The sequence below is a fragment of the Myotis daubentonii genome, chromosome 19 (assembly GCF_963259705.1).
Source record: "Myotis daubentonii chromosome 19, mMyoDau2.1, whole genome shotgun sequence".
In the NCBI taxonomy this organism is placed as follows: domain Eukaryota; kingdom Metazoa; phylum Chordata; class Mammalia; order Chiroptera; family Vespertilionidae; genus Myotis; species Myotis daubentonii.
Window position 1 is genome coordinate 7,916,975 of NC_081858.1, and position 18,967 is coordinate 7,935,941.

The window sequence follows — 18,967 nt, forward strand, 5'->3', positions numbered from 1 at the left end:
AGGTGGAATGCACATTCGTTCAGCCAGCCAGTGTGATCTGCCATAGAACCCTTATTCCCCCGCCCACCACCACCATTCCATGTGGTCTTGGAGCAACTGTCAGTCAAGGTGCTCTGCCTGTCACCTCCTTCTCCAGCAGATCACAAATGACCCCAATGAGCCAGGGAGGGGAACTGCTGGCCTTGATACAATGGTGTGTGAGGCATTGAAGACACTCCACCCCTTCTTGCTCCCTAGACCCCCAGAGTGCCTCTGCTTCCTGATCTCCTGTGCCTTTTCTAGTTTTTCCATCGTTTCTGTGAGCCACCCCGCATCTTTCCCACCAATTTCCAGCATCGTTTTCTGTTGCTTGCATCCACAGAACCCTGGCTGATGAAACACCCTCCTTAACCACTGGGTTTCAATGGGGCCTCTCCTGCTGTTCTCTACCGCAGTGCCGTGTGTGTGTGTGTGTGTGTGTGTGTGTGTGTGTGTGTGTGTGTGTTAAGCACTAGGATTGTATAATTGCTTTGCCTGTGTGCTTGTGTCGTGTCTTTTTCTGACAGCAGACTGCACGCTCACTGCAGGCAGGGAACTGGCACACGTGATTAACTGACATGCCTGCTACATGACAGTCTTAATGAATATGTATTACGTGCGCAAAGGAGGGCTTCAGCATTTGGAGGTCAGGACTGGACTCCGCATGTCGTTGACGGGTGCGAGTTGTCTAAAGTCTGTCGTGTGGGCGACTCATTGTGGTCTAAAGTGTGCGGAGTCAGGATTGACGTCGGGGCTGCTGGCCGTGTCTGGACTATTTCAATGGAGAAGTGGGTGACTGAAGCACCCCAGAATTCGCAGAGCCTGGAACAGTGGCTCTCACATTCACTTGACCTTTGGCTCACTGAGACAAGGCCCAAGACCCTCCTTCCCGTCAAACCCCCAGCGCCCACACTCTGAACTGGGCAGTAGGAGTTCCCCAGCGTCGGTGAGCATGGAGCAGGAGCCAGACTCCCGGCAGCCGAGCTCGTGGTAAACCCGAGTAACAGACTAATTTTAGTTCTGACTAGTGATCCTAGTAAGTCAGTCGTTTCCTAGAAAGTGGCGCTTAGTCATGCACGAAGCTGGGAATCAATGGATGTGTGCGGTGTTACTTGTTCTTAGGAATCAGAGGAGAGGGTGGCTTCGGGGGATCCGTCTGTGGCCCTTAGGAGCGAGCCATAGCCCCACTGGGGGGGCTGCCGGCCCCAGACTGAGAACTGCGCCACTGGGACTTGCAGACTGCCCAGGTCGGGGGGGCTGGGCTCTGAGCCCTAGCGCGGGCTTACAGACCCGAAGTGCAGCTGGAATTGTCCATAGAATGAATCAACAATACCTCCTACACACAGACAGATGACTAGATTGTCAGCGCTAGTGCGATGAAAAAAAAAAATGCAAATTTCTTTAAAAGCCGAGAATAATTCATAGTGGTTTTTTTGTTGTTAAGCCTTTTCTCAGACAGCAGGTTCATGTGCAGGTGGGTGAGCTTTCGGAGGGCTTTCAAAGGGCAGCCTGGTGCTGAACAGGGGGGTGGGTGGGACCCGTGGGTGGGAACCCTGGCTGCAGGGAGAGGTGCGGGCTTGGCTTGTGCCCCTCTCAGCTCCAGAGGCCACCGAGGAACAAACTCGGTCCTCACCTGTCCTGGTGGCAACTCCTGAGGATGGCCCTCACTTCCTCATGACCAAGCACCAGCTGGAGTGGCATTTGCATTTGTTAAATGCATGTAAAGTGCAGCTTCATGGCTACACGTTTTTAACGTTCATTTTTAAAGTTACCTTTTGTTTTACTTTTTAATACGTTTTTATTGATTTCAGGGAGAGGAAGGGAAGGGAGAGAGAGACAGAAACATCAGTGATGAGAGAGAATCATATGGATCGGCTGCCTCCTGCACGCCCCCCACTGGGGATCCAGCCTGCAACCTGGGCATGTGCCCTGACCGGGAATTATACCATGACCTCCTGGTTCATAGGTCAACGCTCTACCATTGAACCACACCGGCCGGGCTAAATTACATTTTAAAAAAACATCCCCAGGAGCCCCTTGCTGGCCGTGTCTCCGCTCTGCCTGGGTTGATTTGGCTTCCTTTGCAGGCAGGACCTCCCACAGGTGGGCCCCAGCAGCTCCCGGCTCACAGTCTACCCGCTTAGCAGTCCTACGGAGAAAAGAAAGCCTCTCTCCCCGTGGCGGCAGCCAAAAAATAGCCGCCCATCATCGAGCGCATCTTCAGAGCCAAGCCCACCTCCTGGGCACGTTAGGGGATGCTCTCATTTATTCCTCACAATGACTCTGATATCATGGCTATTATTATCCCACATTAAAGCAAGGAGGCTGAGGTTACACAAACTAGCCCAGGGTTGCAGGGCTACGAAATGGCAGCCGGAGCTGCCCACGCTCTTAACAGGGCACACCCTGCTGACCACCGCGACCGTGTCCTCTCCTGCAGCTATTCCCTAAATCTCTGGGGAAGAACAATGGTTAGTGAGTGTCAGCTCTCCTCCAGCTGCTTCATGGGTATGATCTCATGCTTGGCGCCATTTCCCAGGTTAGGAACCTGGGGCTCAGAGAGGTTAATTCACTTTCCCAAGCTCACACAGAAAGAAAGTGGAGAATTGGACATTGGAAGCCAGGGTTGCTGGATTCTAAAGCTCCTCACACGGGGCCTTTGCACTGATGGTCCCTGTGCCTGAACACCCTTTCCCCAGGCATCCACTCCTTCCTCCAAATTTCTGCAGCGAGGCCACCCCTGAGGAGTCTGTTTCAAACCACAAGCATTGCTTCACTTCCTCCGAATCCTCCTTACCTGGCTCTACTTTTTCTTCTAGAGCACTTGTAACCTTTCAGGACAGTAGATCATTTGTTTTTTTAAAAATATATATATTTTTTATTGATTTCAGAGAGGAAGGGAGAGGGAGAGAGGGATAGAAACATTAATGATGAGAGAGAATCATTGATTGGCTGCCTCCTGTATGCCCCACACTGAGGATTGAGCTTGCAAACCCAGGCATGTGCCCTGACCAGAAATTGAACCGTGACCTCCTGGTTCATAGGCTGATGCTCAACCACTGAGCCACACCAGCTGAGCTCATTTGCTTTTTTATTATGACTTATTACTTATTTATCTCTCCCTGCTAGAGTGTAAGCTCAGTGAGGGCAGGGATCTGGTAGATCCCAATTTTCTAGAATACGGCCATGCACAGTAGTCCTCAATAAATATTTGAATGAATGTTGCTATGACATGGGTCCTGACAGGTGGCAGGTCAAGAAATCACCCCAATTTATGTCTTCAATTCTGTATTGGGTCCGATTAGAGTGGACAGGAGCGTGGAGAGTGGTTAAGGGCACAAGGGGCCCAGAGCATCAGATGGTTAGTGGGACGGGCTCCATGTCAACATAACCACTTATGTCACAAGTGAGGATCACTATCGCAGGTCAGCCTTCTGCTGTCTTTTACTTGAGCCAACGTATCACTCCCCACTTGGACCCAGAGTTATCTTCATGACACAGGCTGGAGTCGTGGGCCGAGGCGATGGATTCAGTCCCATGGGCTGGGGAAGAAAGGCTATGAACTCTCCCAATTCGGATGGTAACAGTGATAGGGATGCAAATCATCACTGACAAATCCTTACCACTGCATTTGCTTAGAAGTCAGTGGTTCTCAACCTTCCTAATGCCGCAACCCTTTAATACAGTTCCTCATGTTGTGGTCATCCCCAATTTCATTGTTACAAATTGAACATAATTAAAGCATAGTGATTAATCACAAAAACAATATGTAATTATATATGTGTTTTCCGATGGTCTTAGGCGACCCCTATGAAAAGGTCGTTCGACCCCCAAAGGGGTCGCGACCCACAGGTTGAGAACCGCTGGCTTAGGTCATTTGAATACTGTTAAGTGATGTACTTTGAAAAGGTTCCCATTGCCCATTGCAGGGAATGAGAGGCGCAATTAGCTAATGACTAGTAATCTCGGAGGAAGAGGCAGAATGGGACAGAGTGAGGAAACAGAAATTCAGACATTGCTGTGGGATTGTGCACTGGGCATGCTTTTCTGAAGAACAATTTGGTAATAGGTAGTAAACACTAAAAATATCTAGTCCTTTTAGCCCTAGCTGGTTTGGCTCACTGGATAGAGCGTTGGCCTGGGGAGTGAAGGGTCCCAAATTCGATTCCGGTCAAGGGCATGTACCTTGGTTGCGGGCACATCCCCAGTAGGGAGTGTGCAGGAAGCAGCTGATCAATGTGTCTCTCTCATCGATGTTTCTAACTCTCTATCCCTCTCCCTTCCATTCTGTAAAAAAGAAAATATTCAAAAAAAATGTATCTAGTCCTTTTGATCCAGCAATTCTAGGAATTTTCCTAAGGATGTAATCAGAGATGGGTGTGAAAATGTTCCCCCAACGTGGTTCCCTGGAGCATGAATATAATTCCGAAACATTAGAAGTAACCTAAATGTCCAGCAAATGGGGATTCGTTGAGTCAATGATGCTACAATACAGCCCAAAAAAGTTACATAGAAGTATATGAAATGGCATGGGAAAACGTGGTATATTTAAAAAAAAAAAAAAAAAAAAAAAAAAAAAAAAAAAGCAGGTTTCCTGACTGGTTTGGCTCAGTGGATGGAGCATCAGCCTGAGGACTGAAGGGTCCCAGGTTCGATTCCAGTCAAGGGCATGTACCTTGGTTGCAGGCACATCCCAGTGGGAGGTGTGCAGGAGGCCGCTGATTGATGTTTCTCTCTCATCGATGTTTCTAACTCTCTATTCCTCTCCCTTCCTCTCTGTAAAAAAAAAATCAATAAAATATATATATTTTTTAAAAAAGCAGGTGATAGAACATTATGGTCAATCTGCCATTTTTGTAAGGTTCATTTTGGAACTCTTAATTTTGGAGGAATAACAGAATGGATAAGGACAAGGGCTTTGAGGACACAAAGACATGAGTTTAATTCCTAAGTCCTCCACTTATCAACTTGGATGCTGTAAACCTCAGCGTCCTCATTTGTGAAATGGGGCTAGGATAGTGCCTGGACAAGGCCGAGGACATGGTACTCATTAACTAGATGTTTCTAACTAAAATGGCGGGCCATAGTGTGTGTGCACGCGGGTGTGTGCGTGTGCGTGTACATGTGTGTGCGTGAGTGTGTGTGTAGTACTTTCGTATGCATTCAGTTCTTTCTGAACTGGGCGGGTATTGCTTTTGTAATTAGGAACACAGTCATTAACATATATAAAAAAAAAGAGAGGCCGAGAGGAACCCTAAGAAATGTCATCAGGACAGAAGGAATCTCCATCCACTGTGCTAATTTGCCATCTCCACTGCTCTCAGAGTCGCCTGTTTCGAATCATTCTGTGGCATTTTTGTTCCTCTTTTTTTCTTAAGGACTTGTTCCAAGAATTTAAAAAAAAAAAAAAGGGGAAGAAAGAAAAGAAAGATAGAAAGAACGAAAAATCCCAAAGCTTCAAGCCATGTGGGTGAGTGCAATTTGCAGAAAATATTTCCAAAATGTTGTAGCCAAAACAGGCCATGTTTGAAACCTCAGATATCTAAGCAAATTTCTAAATTATGCTTGTAAACCACATGAAGTTCCTCTGCTTAGTAACACTTTACTTGTTGGAGATAATTCAGAGAGAAGGTTCCAAGGACTTCCATTGGCTTTGCCTGTTCAGCATCCACCACCCCTTCCTCCCTGCCCCCATTGTCTGGCATCAGAATCTGGATAGTTCTCTGGGGAAATGCTCCTCGCTCTTGATCCTTGTGGTTCAAGCTGGCCTGCTCACATCCAAGTTTTAAAGATAGGCGTGACTCAGACCTGACTAATGAGAGTGCTACATTGCTCTGGCCACTAGGATTGGCTCAAGGATGAGCATGTGACCCAAGCTGGGCCAATCAGAGACAGCCCTGGGATATTTTTGCTGGAACGACTCAGAAATAGGTCCTCTCTTTAGACAGGGATGCTAAGCTGGTAGAATATAAGGCTGAAAGTGCCAGGAACAGTCTTAACACCATTTAGGGAAAGCCTGCTTGCGAAGGGAGTGAACACCAAGGACAAAAAACCAGGAAATGGGCAAAGTCAGAATCCTGCTGGTGTCCTTTAAGCATAGGGAGTCAGCCATGCTGAACGCTGGCAAGCACTCTTTTCTGTTTCAGCGAATCGGAGTCGTTTTTTTGTTGCTTGCCACCGAAAAAGACCTGCCGGTTACAGAAGACCAGTCTGAAGTGGCAGATCCATTCATTGCATTATGCGTTTTCAGAGTGTTTCTGGTATTTCAGGTGCTAAGGACTCCGTCAGTGTTTCCTACGCAGAGCTCCTCCAGGACTGGCTGCAGAGGACACCTCAGAGCTCTTTGTCATGAGCTCATTAAAGGAACCCTGGCAAAGTGCAAAGCAGCTGTCAGCTTGCTTGAAAACAGCGGTCTTGAGTAGGCCAAGCCCTTCCCCTGCTGCCTTGCCTGAAAGAATTGGGCTTCACAAAGCATTTTTCAGAGTTAGGACAAATACAGGCCTGCATTCAACGCCTGGCCCAATTAATAGAGTTCTCACTATAATATTTAACTTTTCGTTTGTAATCTCTTCACACGAACAAACAATAACACGAACAAAACATTGCACAGAGGTTGTGTTTTCCATGGAGAGTGACCGGCCACGGTTATGTGTTCTAACACCCTCTGCAGGTAACGGTGAAGCCATGTCTCTCTCACGTTCTCACCCTGTTCCCACTCCTTTCGGTGTGTTTACCAAGCCATAGATTGCCTCGAAATGTTGAACTGTTCCTTTTTTCCCTTGTCAAAGAATTGTAAAGGCCTGTCAACAATCTAAGAGGTTGAAACACATCAAAACGAGTCTTTGTTGACTTCCCAGTGGTAACAGGACAGGGTCAGGTCTGGGGAGATGGAAGGATGAGGACCTCTACTCCAAGTCCACCCGGTTGTGGAGATAAGAATGTGGTTTAGTGTAGAGGGGCCCCATCTACCTGAGTTCAACTCCTGCTTCTACCACTCCCTAGTTATGTCCTTGGGCAAGTTACCAAATAGGCATGTTATGATGATTAAATGAGTTAGTACAGGTCAATTTCATAGAACCATGCCTAGCACTCCAAAAAAAAAGTCAAAGTTAAAATTGTTTTTCTTTCTTGTTTTAATTTATGACTTCATAAATTAAGGTCTGGTTTTGATGTTTTCCCAATAATTCTCAGGTATATCTTGGGATCAAAAATCAGCGTATTTGGTAATAGTCACATATATCCCTCAAAAATCCTTTAGAAAGCAGCCACATTGGTCATCATAGACCATCTCTCAATACATTAGGTTCTGACCAGCCAGAATCCCACATTGTTCTTTGGTGGAGAACCAATGAAGTGCTTTTCTTGTATTTAGGGGGCATATTGTGTGAGAAATGACGGTCCTTAAACACGTTAAAAACATTTATAAACACTGGACTGCCACTCAGGGCAGCCAAGGCCACATACGAGGAGAGGTTAGTGATTGCTGAGCCTGACAAGGTATAGCCAACCTCAGGTCCCACCCAAAACTCACCCTGGACATGCACACATCCCGTAGCCTGCTATGGGAGCTACCTATACTCATGACACTGTCCCTCTCTCCCCAAGCACAGGTGGCTGAATCCTTGTATGTAAAAGGCTTGTGGGATGCGATATTCCTATTTTAATTTGCTTAACAGTAAGAGAGTTCAGAAATGTTAGACATCAAGGCCAAACCTAGCACCTGAGGTTCCCAACCCACCTTTACTTTAGAAGCCCTTAGGGTGAAAAGCATGAGATCTGGGGCTCAAAGCTTGAGACCTGAGTTGGCAGCCTGGACCCACAGTTTACCAAGGAGTGACCTTGGGCCAGTCACTTTATCTACTTCAGCTTCAGTCTCTTCCTAGGAGAAAGGACATAAAAAATATAGACCACGCACAGGTACTGAGAACGGAGACAAAGTCTGCCTACGTGCTAGGTTCTAGGAAGTACATTCATGTCTTACCCACTAACTCCGTGGTCGGCAAACCGCGGCTCGCGAGCCACATGAGGCTCTTTGGCCCCTTGAGTGTGGCTCTTCCACAAAATACCATGTGTGGGCGCGCACGTACAGTGCGATTGAAACTTCGTGGCCCATGCGCAGAAGTCGGTATTTTGTGGAAGAGCCACACTGAAGGGGCCAAAGAGCCGCATGTGGCTTGCAAGCCACGGTTTGCCAACCACTGCACTAACTCAATGGAGTAGGGTCTAGTGATGATGAGTAAGACAGTCCCGGACCTCGAGAAGCACCCAGCCACGTGGGGAAATGGATGTAGTTGCAAATGTGCAACAATACGGGGATGTGGCAAGTAAGGCTGTGATTATTTTTAGGACCTGCCAACACTCCAGTCTTCTTAGAAGCTTCAAATGAAATGATCTGCCTTGTTTTGACAGTTAATGACGTTTGGGTAGCTGCTGTTTTGTGTTTTGGAAGAGAAACACACTTCGGGGGATATGTACATACACTTCCTGAGTATCTGCAGCCCCGCTCGCCGTGGTGTTGGGAGGCTTGGCCAATTCGATCAGTCTTGTTTGATTCAGGGAAACAATTGTGAATAACAGTTCACGATCAAATTAGACAGATTGGTTTCCCACTAGTAAACAGTTGCTAATCGTTATTGAGTGTTCGCTGTGCATATTTTCTATTGAAAAGCAAGACAGCGTGGCATCCAAGGGGTCCCACCATTGACTGGCTGTGTGATTGGTGGCAAGTCTTTCAGCCTGGGTGACCCTCAGGGTCTCCTCTCGACACGGGGCAGTCAGAGTGCCTACCTGTGGGTGTCAGCATGAGGATGCGGTGAGGGGGCCCGACGCCGGGCCCCGTGTTCAGAACTGGCGGTCAGCGTCATCGGCTTCATGGGAGAAGTCTGGGCGGCTCAGATTCTGTGCTGGAAAGACCGCTGTGACCACCGTAGGGCTCCCCAGGGGCCTGTGCAGGTAAATTTAAGAGAGAGGTTGGTTCTCATGCCAGCACGTAAGGCAAACAGGGATGGAATCAAATTCCCCTTGAAAATTCCTGCCCGTCGAGTAGAGTATGTACGGTATTGTGTATGGCCCGCTCAGGTCTGAGCACCCCTGCGTCAGACCCTCGGAGGGAATCAAAGGCATGTTTACCTGTGGCTGCCTGGGCATTCAAACCATTCCGTCTCGAAGGAAGAGGGTCTCAGCTGGGGATAAGTTTGCCCTTCTAGGGGACAGTTGGCGATGTCTAGAGACATTTTTTGGTTGTCGTCACTAAGGCGGGGTATGCTATTGGCATCTAGTGGGTGGGGGCCAGGGATGCTGCTTAAACATCCTACTGCGCACAGAGCAGTTCCCAACAACAGAGAACGATCCCGCCTAAATGCCAGTAGTGCTGAGGCTGAGAAGCCCTGTGCTGGTAACTATCAAATCCACCCTTAGGAAGGGGAGGGGGGCGGAATCTGCTAGGATGATCCTGCTTGTCACCGGGGCTTAATGAGATGCCCTATGTGAGAGCTCTTAGCGTAGGCCCTGGCACATAGTAGGTACTCAATAAGTGGTTGCTGGGTCTACAGTTAAATTGTGCTTGAGGGGGCCACCCCACAGGCTCTATTTTTGAGATGCGGTGGAGGAGAACTCGGCCACCTGCTTCCTGTCTTTCCAAGCTGGCACTTCCTGTTTTGCCCCACTCGGCAGTGATGGGTCTCATGGTGGTATCTTCCCTGAGGGGGAGGTTCCAAAACCACCCTCCAGTTCAGGTGTGTTTCTGCCGTCCCGCTATTCCCCAAACTTTCTAATTTAGATTCAAAACGACTGGCCTCTCAACTCTACGTGGAAAGCCCTCCCTTGTAGCCACATGATTTTAAAAAAGGAGCTCTCACAACTACAAACTCCATTCTCCCCCCTCCCCTAAACAGGTTGGATGTGAAACAGGAGTCCAGGGAGGAGGGGGCTGCGTGTCACTCACAAGCTAGGAAACTCTCAGGGACCGCAAAGGCAAGAAAATTGCTTTTAAATGAAAGAAGTATTCCCATTTCATTTCGACCCCTAATGCATCACGTAACTGTAATATCGCTCCTTGTCCATCTGAAATATTAGAATACAAATAATTCCTAAGTCATTTGGACTCTATTCAAATGTGAATTCATCTCTTTAACCATCCCTCTCCTTATTTTTGAAATAAAGACGAATATTGAACATTAAGAGCCTCTTCGTGGATTTTTTTTCACTTTGAGTTTTTTTTCTTAGGGTCACTGTTGCTTTCCCCGCATCATCACTTATTCATCAGCGTCTTGAAGATCCTAAACTGGTCTTTTTCTATTTTTTCTGTTTCCCTTCATTTAAACATTGTGGACAGCAAGCCAACTGACTAATGATGAATATGATTCATGTTCAGATTTAGTAAGTCTTATGCAAAGATCTTTTTATTCCAAGGATGGAGGATGTGTTGTTTCAGTAGATATGATGTCACAGTGACAAAGTGCAATGTCAGGTGACTGGATGGGTGTTAATGGCCTGGCCTGGCCATACTCACCCCGAGAGGGAGCCACACGGACGGTCTCCTATTCCAGTATGTCCACAGAAGGAAGGGGAATTTCTTCCAACAGTGTGTTTCTGTGCCATGTCTGTTTTGGGAGGTCTCTTGAGTTGAAGTGCTGACTTGGTGTGTCTGTATAATGGAGTCAGGCATGTTATGCCTTCTCCTCCTTGACACTCTCTTTTTGCCTGGGACACCTGTGTTAGAGGAGAAAAGCATATCAGGATCCAGGAATGGCAAACACACAGCTGTTCCACCACTCTCTACACCTCTGCCTGTGGCAGACATTACCAATTGATCACAGCACACTTTTCCATAAACCATGCATGCAGACACTATCAATCGATGGCATCACAGGCATACAAAGTAGGAGAGATTTTCTGCCTCTACTGGGTAAAGAAGGATACACTTAGAAGAGCATTGGAATGTCATCACCATCACCATATTCTTTTCCAGAAACTTCTTCAGTGCTCTAAATCCCACTTGCCCAAACGTTTGGAAGAAAAGAGGGAGAAGGCTTTGTTTTCTACACAGCAATTTGGTTTGAAAACGAGTCTCTGAGGGTGCAGAGACAAGCAAATTGAATGAATTCACCTTATTTCCTGGTGTTATTACGACAGGGATTCTTAAAATATAAGTCCCTGACACTACTTTATCCGTGAGGCCTCAGTCTGAGCTGACGTCTTAGAAACACAATCTAGAACCAAAATTAATTCTACCATTTTATAATTTTCTCAGTCAGATGCTCAAAAAAAAAAAAAGGATATGATTTTCAAGTACTTTCTACACTTGAGACTAAAAACAGCAGTTTGGTTTTTTTTTTAATTTTGTTTAAGCAAATGCAATCCTCTGGGTATTTACAGTAGGAGGATTTCAGTCACTGGAGACATTTTTCAAAAAGATCTCAAATAAGAATCTTTCTTTGCATTTTTTCCCCCCAAAAGGACATTTACTTTTGGAAAATGCTCCATTTAGAAAAATTGTGCCATGAATGACAACTGGCCCACAAGTTTGATGTTTTTTTGAAGGAGAGAGTGGGGTGGAGAAGGTTGGAGGTTGTGTGAATGCAGTTCTGTTCACCTACCAGCCAAGCAGGATTTGGGAGTTCATGTTCATTCATTTCTTTTCGTTCATTCATTTATTCAAATACATCCCGGGGGACTGCCGTATGTAGAGCACTGTGCTAGGCAATGGGATGATAGCCTGGAAGGAAACACTGCCTTGGCCCTAGTCAGTTTGGCTCAGTGGATAAAGCATTGGCCTGTGAACTGAAGGGTTCTGGGTTTGATTCCAGTCAAGGCCACATGACCAGTTGTGCGGGCCCGATCCCCAGCAGCCAATCAATGATTCTTTCTTATCACTGACTAGAAGCCTGGTGCATGAAATTCATGCCCTCGGAGGCGGAGGCGGGGCCCTCAGCGCAGCCTGTGCCCTCTTGCTGTCTGGGAGCCCTCAAGGCATGTCCAACTGACAGCTCAGGCCCATTCCCCACTGCGCTCGCCGGCCATGAGCCTGGCTTCTGGCTGAGCAGTGCTCCCCTGTGGGAGCACACTGACCACCAGGGGGAAGCTCCTGCGTTGAGCATCTGCCCCTGGTGATCAGTGCACATCATAGCAACCGGTTGTTCTGCCATTTGGTCGATTTGCATATTAGCCTTTTATGATATAGGATGTTTCTATTTCTCTCTTCCTCTCTGAAATAAATAAAAAAATTTTTAAAAAAGAAAGAAAACACTGCCTTAGACTGCCCACCCTTCTTCACAGGGAATGCCAAAGAATGACGCCCTAATGTCCTAAGGCAATGGTTCTCTTGTCACCACCTTCCAAGCGACATTGAGCAACGTCTGGAGATATTTTTGGTTGCCCAAACGGGGGGATAGTGCGCCTGGCATCTAGTGGGTAGAGCCTAGGGGTGCTATTCAACATCCTACAAGCACAGGAGGGCCCCACCATAAAGAATGACCTGGCTCCCAATGTAAGCAGCCTGGAGGTGGAGAAACCTGAGGAAATGGAAGCCCAACTCATTTTATGTCAGACTTTTTTCTCTCTTGGAACCCTGATTGAGAAAGGTTGGTTCCATTGCCTCAGGGTGTGTGGTCCATGGACTTTTGGCATCGGCATCACCTGGGAGTTGGTTAGAGTCGCAGAGTCCCAGGCTCCGCCCCAGACCTGCTGAGTCAGAACCTGCACTTTAACGTGATCTCCAGGGGATTCGTGTGCATGTCGCCATTTGAGAAGCGGTGTTCAATCAGATATGAAGCAGAAGCTTAAGTGATCATTTTCCTAAGTGCTGCGTCTGTGGGCTGACTTCTGTGGCTCCCTTAATTCGCATATGGAAATCTTAACCCCTACGGTGATGGCATTAGGAGATGGGACCTCTGGGAGGTGATTAGGTCTTGAGGGTGGACCCCTTGTGAATGGGATTAGCGCCCTTATGAAAGGGACCGCGGAGAGCTCCACGTGAGGCCACAGAGAAGGCACTAAGAACAGGGCTCTCACCAGACACCAAATCTGCCAGTGCCTTGACGTTGGACTTTCCAGACTCCAGAACTGTGAGGGAAAACTGTGTCGTTTAAGTCACCCAATCTATGATGTTTTTGTTATAGCGGCCCAAGTGGACTAAGACAGCTACAGAGGTCAGGCTCCCGTGAACAATCCGCCTGCAAACAGAAGGCTGGAAGAGGAGCAGAAGCCAGCCCGGAAAAGAGGCTTCCTAGCAGGGGGAATAGCATGTGCAAAGGCTCAGAGGCAGGAGGGAACTGGCCAGCCGGAGGATCCGAAAGAAGAGGCTTTGTGTCTAGAGCCCAATGAGCAAAAGGTAAGTGGAGCTGAGACCGGCCAGGTGAGCAGAGCACGTGGGACTTTTTTTCCAGGAGCAAGCGGGGATGGTTCTCTGGGCTCGATCCCCAGGCCCTTGCCTGGTGTGGCACAGGTAGGGATGCCATTGGTGGCCAGGGGACAGGGTGAGGCCGACTCCTCAGCCCTTTCACGTGGTGTTCTAAGCAGCTGAGCCAGCCGGTCACACCAGGGTCGGAATCCCATGAATGATAATTGCCCCAGGTGACCCACATCCGTGGTGAGATGGTGCAAGATCAATGCTTCTGGGACATGCTGCTCCCGACCGCTCTGACTCAAGGCTGCAGAACCATCATGTCGGTATATTTTTGTACAGATTTTGTAGTTTATGACACATTCTGGCAACGTTTAGATGCGATTTCAACGAGCCAGAATGTAGTACTGTAAACCTAAAACTGGATATCCCTTAAAGCTGCGAGGACCTGGCAGGAGACGGCTCCCAACTACAAGCAGCTTCCAACTCCCCTGTTCCCATCCTCCTCGAAGCACTGAAAACAAAACCCAGCTTCAATGAGGGACTGCTAAGCCCTTTGCATCCCACTAATGTCCCCTCTGGGCTTCCAAACTCCAGGATACCTTACACACAAGAAATGACCCCTGGTAACTGACTGCTGGGGAAAGGGGGGTCCCGGGCCGGGGTGGGAGTGGGGGTGGTTACCAGTGCAAAGATGGTGACAGAATGAATGGCCATGAAGTCATTCTGTCCTCATCCTTGTTGATTTCTGTCCACACGGGGCTAGTCTCTCGGGCTGCGTGGGGATCAAGGGAAGTCATTTTACCGCACAGACGGGATGCACTTGGCTGCCCCACTCCTCATCCTTCGCGCATTACTAATCTCACAAACCATCCATTATCCACTCGGCAACTGGCAAACGTGAACTTGGCCAGCGTCACCGCCGAACGATGAGATCCAAGTTAGAAGAAGTGGGAGAGGGAGAGAGAGAGAGAGAGAGAAAGCACAGAGATGAGCCAGACGGTTTCCCAACCTGTACGAACACGTCGTACTTACCAGGCCGGGCACCCGCGCCAGACGCCGTCCCTGCTGTCTGTCTTGTGCTCTGGGCCTGGGCTGTGTTTGGGGCACACAGGTCCGTGCTCCCCTCCCTTCCAGCGGATGATTGGCGTACCGTTGAGAGCCGATGAGGGATGATCTCTGGAGGAAGTTGGCCAGAAAGTTGAATTCTATAAAAAGCAGCGCGCGGTCAGGATACCGGTTCCTATTCTGAGTCAAGGCGGAGAGGAGTCAGAAATTCCAACCCAGAGGATCAGGATGGGCTCCAGGACCTCCAGTCCCATCTGAAACATGTTCCCGCTGGGCCCTCCCTCCCCCCTGAACACTCCCTCCCCCCTCGCAGCCGGCCAACCCGGATTACACAATGCGCGCTGCTCGCTTTATCCCACACGGGCTGTTTCTCATTAGGAGCTGGAGCTTGTTTTGCCCTGTGCCATGTCATCTCTCCCCACTCAGGTGAGTAATTCCGCTTCCTAACAGGGGGATTCTGTTCACACTCCTGGCTGGACGCGACGAAGGAAAAATGAGGCTGCAGACTTCTTCCTACGTGAGAACGCTTACGCACTTTTTAACCCTGGCATCTTCCTTCCTCTGTCCGGAGTGTTCCATTTCCTCATTTCAAAGAGCTCTGCTCAATAGGAACCAGAGGAAAAGCGAACATTTGAGTCAAGCCGTGCAGTGGTTTGGGTCACCCGACATCGACAATAGTGTCTAGAGGGTTTGGTTTTTTTGTGTGTGTGTTTTGTTTTTTTGTTAAGCCTCACCCCAGGATATTTTTTCCATTGATTTTCAGAGTGGAAGGGAGGGGGAGAGGCAGAGAGAGAGAAATATCGATGTGAGAGACACACATGGATTGGTTGCCTCCTGCACGCACCCCGACCGGGCCGAGGATGGAGCCTGCAACCGAGGTACGTGCCCTTGACCAGAATCGACCCGCAGCCCTTCAGTCCGAAGGCCGACACTTACCGCCAAGCAAAACCAGGCAGGCCATAGACGGCTTTGTTTCTCCCCCACCAGACTGGCACCTTTCATTTTTAAACTGGATCTCACCAGAGGTTTTGGGGTGCAGAAACCAGCTTTCCTGCTTTCCAAGTGGGTGAAACAAGACTCCAAGTGCAGCAGGTTGCCTCAGCTTCTCCCACCAAACATTTAGTGGTTCTTGAGAATAGCATCAAGTTTCAGTTCAGTTTTCTGGAGGCCTCAGGGCTACGGATCAGATCTGGATGTTGGCATTTTTTTGGCCTTCAAGGCCTCAGAATGGTTCCAGGGAAACCCCAGAGTCATGAGGGGGCGTGGATTTCCCCACTGTTACCTTCCTCCATCCCCTTTCTCTTTCTGGCCGTGTATCAGAAACGGTCCCACCTCACCCACCGGCCCCCTCGTGTAGGGTGAGCCACAGGAGTGGCATGCATGGGATTCAGCCGCATCTGGAGAATGGGATTCAGCCGCAAACTGCCAAGCGATGGCCCTCTGGTCTTTGCAACTCCAGGCCCCCCTGAGCCAAAGCGAAATAGGACTCCTGCCCCGACCTCCAGGCTCCCTCCGCCTCCTGCCCTGTTTTGCTTAGAACAAGCCTGAACATGCCATGCCACCTCGCCAGGCCCTGCCAAAATCCACGAATGGCACAGAGCGCACATTAAACAGATGGAATGCAACATACATGTAAAGAAATAAGAGCTCTGCCAGGAAAGTTGGCAGCAGCCCTGGAATGCTTTAAACAGCGTGTGTGTGGGTAGAAGAGAGTGAGCCCAGAGCCGGCGAGGCTGCCTCCCTCGCTCTCAAGAGCTGTTTCTTTTACAGCCGTGACCTGTTTTGCCAGTCAAAATAAATACGGTGTTAAATGCCCCCTTTTACTGGCTCCCGATACCTTGGCCATGCAGTTTGAAACATGACCCGGTCTCATTGGAAAAATGTCCTTTTAACAGAGTAGAAAGGATGTGCCCCTTCTAGGCAGCCTGTAGGAGGGTCATGGGCGGTGGAGCCTTCTGGACACAGACACACTCGGGCAGAGGAGCAGGACCGGCCATGGAGCCACACGGCTTGGTTCGAGGTCCCGCCTGGAGAAGGTTCGTTGCAGACACGGGGTGATGCCTGGGGGCTGCCTTGCACGGCTTTCTATCACCATTGGCATCAGCGAGGAACAATGGAGCGGCTGCCCGGAATGCCTGGCTACTTCACAAGGCACCTCTGAGACAGCCAGGACTTTCCTTCAGAAGGAAAAGAGCCGCGCCAGCCAGGCATTGAGCTTTGTGGATCCCCCAGCCACAGGCCAGTCCATAACCGCATCGGCTTCTTGCCACAGGTCTGCGAAGCCAGATGGATTTGCCCCGAAGAGTCATGCCGGCCGCCGTTCACCAAGCATTTTCTGCATATCAGGCCCATCAGACACATCTTCTGAATCATCCCATTATCTCATGATATAGGCGTATTGCTACCCCTACTTTATAGACGAAGAAACTGAAGTTCAGAGAGGTTGAGTCACTTGTCCAAGACTGCACAGCTCTTACAAAGGAGGCTGGGATTTGAACCCGAGTCAGCCTGCTCTTAATGATCAGGTTGTATAGGCCCCGTGCTGGCTTCTACCAAAACAGTTTAAGGCAGGAAACCCGCCGAGTCATCTTCTTCATCCTCAGAACTACCCAGTGGAGACAGGTGGTCGCATTCCCCATTGAAGATGCCATGGGACATGTTCCTTTTCTGGGGTGGCCGTGCCAGATGGTCACAAATTGGGGGGCTCACAAAAACCCAGAAATGTATTCTCACACAGTCCTGGAGACCTGGCTGAAATCGAGGGCTGTGCTCCCTCCGAAGGCTCTGAGGGGTGGGGGTGGGGGCTCATTCCTTGTCTCCGCTGGCTTCTGGTGGCTGCCAGCTTCCTTGGCTGTGGCCGCATCCCTCCAGTCTCTGCCTCTGACTTCATGTGGCCCTGCCATGTGCCGGTCATCTCCCCTTCTCTGCTCTTGTAAGGACACTTATATTGGACCTAGGTCCCACTCTAATCCAGGGCGACCTCATCTCGATGAGATCCTTGACGTCATTACGTCCAGGGATTTGACTCTGGATCTTTCCTCAGGGGGCCTGGCAACTTATCCGATAAAAGCCTTTCTGATTTTGCAGGTAGGACTGCAGGGCTTATTATAAAATTTAAAAACATTTCTGCCATCTCTTATCCTCTTCTTAGAACCACGCATGTAATAACAACCAGCATTTCATGAATTCGCATCAAGATCTGCCAGTCGGTCACATGATTTAGACCTCACAGATACTCTGAGATACAGACACTATTTTGTCATTGCTGGACATGGCAGGAAAGTGAAACGAAAGAGCTTAGAGCCTTGTGCCAGCCCTCACAGCCAGGAACTGGGGAGGGTGGGCTCGGAGCCCAGGATGTCTGACTCTGGGGCCCTAGTTCGTAGGCAGGACACAAAACTGACATTCCTTGGAAATTTAGGATTTCGTTGGGAGACCATGGTTTAGAAGGAGTGGAGGTGTGGGGTGATGGGACCATTTCTGCAAAAGACTAGCCATGACTTATTCTTGGGCAGAAAGTCCAGAAGGGCTTAAAAGTAGGCATTCTGATTGGGAAGGCAATCACCAAGTGGGTTTCTCTAGGAGACCACCCCCCCCCCCCGCCTGTTTTCTCTCTCTCTCTCTCTTTCTCTCTCTCTCTCTCTCTCTCTCTCCTGAAATTCCAGCAGAGAAACAGGAAGTTGGAGGCAAGTAAATAATAAAATTAAAAAAATGCCCGTTTTTATTGTCTTCCGGATAACATCTGCCAATGGTTATATTATTGCAGGGAAGTTTTCACTTTGGTTGTGCAATCCTCTGGCGCAGGAGACCTGGTAGATGGTGAAAGGCCGAGAATGGCAAGTGACTTCCTGTCCTGCTGTCTTGTGACCATGTCTACTCATTCGGGCTCCCTGGTGAACAAGATCCATTTCCTTTTCAGCCGGAGCCACTGATGGCTAAGTATTGTCTCCTCTGAGCTTCTCAACAACCTTGTGAAGTCAGATCTGACACTCGGGGAAGTCAGGTCACTTGCCCGGATATGCCGACCACCGAGTGCTCAGACCTCCCCAGGCTGTCTGAGTCCAGAGTGTAAGATCTCTGCTGTGACATTGTCTCTCTAAACCCATGTCCCAAGAATCTGCATCACCTGTTAGATCAAGGAAAAAGGAAATGCACTAATTCACTTGTTCACACATTCATTCATCCATCCATCCATCCATCCATTCATTCATCTATCCTACCATCCATCCACACATGTCCATCTGCGTCTGTACCACATGCGGGAAGCCAACAAGAAAATCTCTTCCCTTTTAGGTGTGCACCAAGCTCTTTGCTGGACTCAATACAGGAGGTCTTATCTCCGCCTTAAAGAGACAGAGAAGATGTGAAGGTGTATCAGTTAATCTAGGACAGCGTGGCAAATGCTATTATAGAGCTACGAAAAGGGAGAACAGGAGAGAAGAGAAAATCAGTGATGACGAACCTTTTGAGCTCGGCGTGTCAGCATTTTGAAAAACCCTAACTTAACTCTGGTGCCGTGTCACATATAGAAATTTTTTG

General features: G+C 48.9%; 1 long non-coding RNA gene across 2 annotated transcripts; it reads right to left on the reverse strand.

The window, feature by feature from the left end:
- Nucleotides 1-4,602: 4,602 nt before the first annotated feature.
- Nucleotides 4,603-14,704, reverse strand: LOC132221594 (uncharacterized). Of its 2 annotated transcripts, XR_009450042.1 has the most exons (4): nt 14,396-14,704; nt 10,529-10,728; nt 8,806-8,962; nt 4,603-7,897 (listed from the first exon to the last, which is right to left on the reverse strand). It is a non-coding gene; the product is annotated as an uncharacterized LOC132221594 (long non-coding RNA). The 2 variants fall into 2 exon arrangements; XR_009450041.1 differs by lacking the exon at nt 8,806-8,962.
- Between the last annotated feature and the right edge of the window lie 4,263 nt (nt 14,705-18,967).